This window comes from Prunus mume, linkage group LG4 (assembly GCF_029339155.1).
Source record: "Prunus mume cultivar Tortuosa linkage group LG4, ASM2933915v1, whole genome shotgun sequence".
Classification (NCBI taxonomy): Eukaryota; Viridiplantae; Streptophyta; class Magnoliopsida; order Rosales; family Rosaceae; genus Prunus; species Prunus mume.
Window position 1 is genome coordinate 8,941,097 of NC_142701.1, and position 6,000 is coordinate 8,947,096.

The following is a 6,000-nucleotide window of genomic DNA, read 5'->3' on the forward strand; positions in this document are numbered from 1 at the left end:
GAGGCATCTAGTTATCTTTCCTACAAAGGGAAACTTTAAGATCATCCCCAATGGGGGTTGGAAGTGAGTCTCTATACTTTATGGGGCTATAAAAGTAACAAACCCAAAATGAAAAAGCATCCCTAGTGACACACATTTAATATTTCTCTTGTAAGGTTGATAAAGTCACTTATCTTAAATAATAATATAGATATTTTGGATACAATAATATCTTATTAAGACGAAATACTTAATCTAGTACATAATAGGTTTCAAACCGATGAATAAGTAGTTGGAAACACATTTAGAAAGTGTGTATTATGCTTGTCCCTCTAATTCAACGGGTAAAACAAACTTAATATCAATCATTTCGTAACATAACTTCATCACAATAGTATGCCCATGAATCAACTTGAATATGCAACAAATTTTTCACACAAAATGTATGAGCATTGGATCCTTTGTTATGATTGTTCTATTAGGCATGGTTTTGATTTCATGGCTTCATATTTGGTGACACATTTCTCATTTTATTCTTTTGACTCATGTTGTTTTATTGAAGGTGTTATTGGGCTCTCGCTACTCACTAACATTCAAGGCCAATATAAATCATGTTCAAATTGCATTGAAGGCGAGTTTTCATCATGAGTTAACCATCCCTAAATTTAACCAACCAATTACTACACAAAACATCACGAAAATATAATATAATCATTTCTCATGCCTTTTGGCATAAGATGAAAATTGAAAACCTTATAATTGATAGAGAAATAGAAATATCCATAAATGTATCAAATTCTTGTTTGTGCAACAAGATGTATAATGGAATAATAATCCACACGTTAGATCAAATTAATCCACACATTCAAATACTTAGAATAATAACAATTTAGTCTTAGTTTTTAGGAGTTTAGTGGAAATTAGCCTACCCTATCTTAGAAAAAAAATAATCCACACTACCCCAACAACTCCATAAAAGAAAACGAAAATTATAAAAATTCACGACTCCAACCTTGTGTGAGATAGTTTATAAAATATAAAAAGGAATGAGGTCTATTAAATAATAATTATCATGATGGAAACCCAACCTAAGTTATGAAATATAGCCCAAGTATAGTAATAACAAGTCAAATGAGTGTTATGATGGAATGCTAGAAACTTTAGAACTTCATTCACAAATGTTATATTTAGTCAAGCAAAATTAAGGACATTTGTCTAATGGATGTGGAGCATTGTACTCTTAATAACTCTATTGTGTATTTTAAGGATATAAATGACAAATGCATCCTAGATAGAATAAGACATTTCACTAAAGTATAATGAAACAACTTGAAATAGAATAAGACATTTCCCCCTTTTGAAATAGAATAAGATGTTTCTCTAGGTCCATTATTAGTTATGAAACATAATATATGCATAGCCATAACAAGCGCATATTAAATAATTTTTGGAGAGACAAAATAAAATTGTTAGAGGCATCCGACTAATCATACAAGGTCCTTGGTCCAAAGTCTAATGACATCTCACATGCTATTTATTTTAAAGTATGATAGAATGAAGTGTATATGTTGATGGTGATGATCATGTTGATTTGTCGATTAGGCTGCGGCAGGACAGTAGGCTAGTCACGTAAGTATTGCTCTGTTTGCCTTCCTAAACGAAACGCTCAATGATGGTGTGTAAGGATATGCAAGATTCAGTGTCATGACCATTGTCCTAGTGGAATTAGCAAAACAAACCAATGTTATGGATGTGATGCCTAGAACGCTCCCCCAATGGTGGAATGAGAATTATATGAGATTCAGAATAGGCACAACCTGATAAATTGAGTTCTTCTTCTGGTTTGTAACTTTAATTAACTTTCAATTGGATTTTTCTTTAGGTTGTGAATGCTTGAGAAGTTAAGATGTTGAGGTTGTGAATTTATATATGCTTGAGAAGTTAAGGTTGTGAATTTATTTCTTTAGGTTGTGAATTTATATTTTTTTGCCCAAATCTTCACACACATGCTGAAGGTCCTCACCTTCACCCGTCATCTATCATACCTTATCACTAAGTTGGGCCTAAAAGTGCTGAACCATTTTGTAATGAGATCTCGATTTGATATTAGAAATCAGTGAAAAAATATGCACAACACAAACCATATCCATTTACGGTGGATCCAAAACCAATTGGCATGCTCAAGCACTTTCACAAATATTTTTCGAAGCACTGTAGTATCTGCTTGTCTAACGACCGATCCTTGTAGGCTAACTACCCCTACAAGAAATCATAATAAAATCCAACTCATCTGGTATGGTAGTGAGAATATCCATTTACCTGCTACACTGCCTCGACTATACCTCACACCAAGGTATTGGTACAGTATGTTTGCATAACTCCCCACCAGAGGTATAGGGAATCAAAATCCAAGGAAGATGATATGTCCCCTTCAGCATTAGGTCATCGAGGATAATGCCTGTGAGGCCTTGAAAAATTCCAGAATATTATTACGCTCACAATATTAATTGCACGGTCCTATATGAGGTAAGTTGAATTTTTTCACAATTAAATATCATTATTATATTGGAGAATAAATTATTTTCCCACAAATTTTACGTTACAATTCTGGTGTTTTGACTTCGCAGAAAATTAGTAGATGTCGATACGAGCTTGTGATATTTTTCAAAGTATTTTTTTGAACACGGAAGTAGGAAAATAAGAAAATCAAAATAGTAACAGCCACTTGGCAGCTTGTGATTGGACCACTTGACGACTTGTGATTGGCTTGCCCATCAATGATTGAGTTCATATATATTTTGAGATATAACTAGGTTCTATAGTACTACTTGGTGAGCTCATTTAATCTAGACCTTTGAACTAGATCTAGATTGTAGGATCAAATCAAAGACTTCGGATTTGATCTAAGCCATTAGATTGGTAATTAAGAATGCATCTGGACCATTCATCTATGAACTATCATGCTGCTTCCCATATTTTACCAAACTCAACTTTCAATATAGACCTTCAAATTAAATATTCAAATTAATCCAAACTGTTTGAGTATTCTATAAATACGCATTCCCTCATTCATTTTCCTAACACCTAAACTCTCCAAAACCTTCCTCTCTCCCTTCCTCTCCTTCACCATAACCACCCACCTTATGAGAGTTACTATTCACCAAAAATACTATTCATCCTAAGTTACTATTCATTCCAGAAACGATCTACGTGGTCACTATTCTTAGTTTCGTGCAACTTTTATCATGGGGTACTATTCATCATAGTATTTTACCAAGGTAATTTCTTTCCCCTACCTCATCCTTTATTCATATTTAACTCCATATTTCATTTCTAAAGTGTTATTCTGCCAATGAAAAAAAAAAAGATCGAGAGGAGAGCTCTCTTCCTCCTCCTTCATTTTGAGAGTCATTGGCTTCTCTCCATCCGAAATGGGTGTTTTTTTCCCTAAGCAATGTCTCAGATCTTGGCCTCCTTGCCTCCAATTTGGTTTTCTTTAGCTTTTTTTTAAAAAAAAATAATAATAAAAAAAATAATATTTTTCCACTATCTTTTGCTCTTTGGTTTTGTATATGCTGCTTTCGTCGTTCTTCCTCGATGGTGTGTGATTAGAGCTGAGATTTTCACTCGACAAATAGACAAACAGGCCGACACGATTGGATTTTTTACCCAAAAAAGCCGACCATTTTGGTGTTGGTCGATTATTGAGCGTTTTTGGCGGACAGACAATCCTGATTGTGAAAGCATTTTTTTTGGCTAAACAGTAGATATTCATTTGAAGAACAAGGCACAAACCCAGGATACAACAATAAGAACATAGCCCCGGAAGGAGGTTCTTACAATATAGAGACTGAAACAACAACAACAACAACAACAACTAAGCACTAGTATTACAAGATTGTTAGAAAACAAATATACAGCTTAAACCCCAACTAACAAGGAGTTACCAGCAATCAGTGCTTAAATAAGATCAAGACAGAGAACAAACTCCCAAACTTCATGGGACATGAAACACCCCAAGAGTGGAGGGCATAACTGCTCAACTTCCATCAGGACATTCCAAAGAATATCACAACATCTCTTAATCCCCTTGATCCCCAAGCACAATAAGAGTAGATACACCAAATTCAGCAGCTCCACCTCCAAAATAGAGAGATCTACACAAGATCTACCACAAAAGCAGCAGATCTAGCAAGATCATTGTTGAGGCCCAAAAATCCAAGGGGCTAAGCCCAAATTAATCCTTAGCCCAATATGGGTAATTGGATGCAAAATAAGCTCAATTGGGATAAAAGGAAATTTATAAGAGCCGCCAACACAAGCTACAAGCCACGAATCATGCTAAACAAGCACGTGCAGAAGAAGCCAAGGACATACCGATATTACTAAATCATGCTCACATGCCCATTCGGTGCTACTTGGCCCGACTCTAGCCTATCATGGCATAATGAAACCCCAAGCACGAGCATAGAAATTATGCGCATTCTAATACCAAGCTACGTCACGAGCTTAAGTGGGCCCAACCACGAAATCAACAAACTAGGCTTACTGAGAAGGTTGTGGTATGGAAGGTGACAAGCAATCACGGGGCCCATTGAGGGTTCAAGGAACGTTTTTTTTTTTTTTTCAAAGCCACTTGGGGACTTTGGAACTCAAGCCCGTTCCTAGAACCCAAGCATATGGGTTAGCATGAGAGAGAGGAGAAAAAATTGACATGCTCTGAAGACACCAAAGAACCCACCAAAATATTTAGCCCAGGATCAATAGAATTAAAGAACATAGCCTTTCCGGAAGGAGGTTCTTGACAAAAGCAACGTTAAACAACAAAACCAGAGGACCCAATACCATATGTACAAGCCCAAACCCGACAACTTACAAAAATCAAGGCAAGTCCTATTCCCGCTTGAATTCCAAGCAATGGAGCCATGGCAAGACCAGAGGAAATCCATGGGGTGAGGGAAGTGTCCGTCGGACAAAAGGCTCCATCTCTCCCCTTTTCCTCTGTAAGCTCTGCAGAGAACATAAGTAGTGGCGCCTTCCTCACGGAAAGCCCAGCTGCGTCAAACCATTGGAACCATAAAGGGTTCCTTACCCATGCTCCTTGGGTGGGGAAATTCATCAAAATAGAGCTAGGTAGGAGCTGCCAAGGAAAAAGAAGAAGAAAACCCTAGACGAAATTGGAGCTCCTAACGCCTATAAAAGGAGACTTTGCTATCCAGAAAATCTATCCACAACTCAACGATCCAGACCTTGACCAAGCTTTGTCAAGCAAATCTGGAATTTCCTCAAGCCACCCAAGCCTTTCTTCTGTTCATCTTTCTTCTTCTTAGGATAGGGCTCGCACTGATATTTCCTCCATAAGAAACCCACGCTGTCTTCTCTCTCTCAAATTGCTAAACTTGTGAAAGCTTAGCTCCCATGCCACATGCTCCTCAAGCTAAGCCATTAATGAAATCCTCATGCTTATTTGGGTGTTAGTGAAGTGATCCTGAGAGTGTTCTTTTAAAATCTCATTAGATTTTCTAAAAACTCTCTTGAGAGCTTGTTTTTCGAACTCGGCATTTGGGGGATTTTTGTTGCTTCTTCCAAAGAGCCCATTCATTCATCAAAACCCTCAAAACCCCTACAATCATCCATACCCAACTCTAAAAGACTGAGATACAAACCCTAAAAAAAAAAGGAAGAAACAAAAACCTTGCAAAAGCAAGGAGCAGACAAAATCCAACAAAAGTTAGGGGGGGAAAACCTCTCCACAACATAACGGGGTGAGAGAGGCTGTTATTGTCAAAGCGGTTTTGAACATAAAAAACCATTGGTGAACCGAACTGATATCAGCAAACTAAGCTAAATATAGTATAGAAGTTGAAGGATGGGGTTTCGAACCCTTGACCTCCACCTCAAATACTCAACCTCTTACTGCTACACCAACATGGTTCATTGGGGAAAGTTATATCATTAGTTTATTTAAGCGTTACCAATCAGATAGTATTAAAAAAATATTAAATAGTTAGGGTTTTTGCT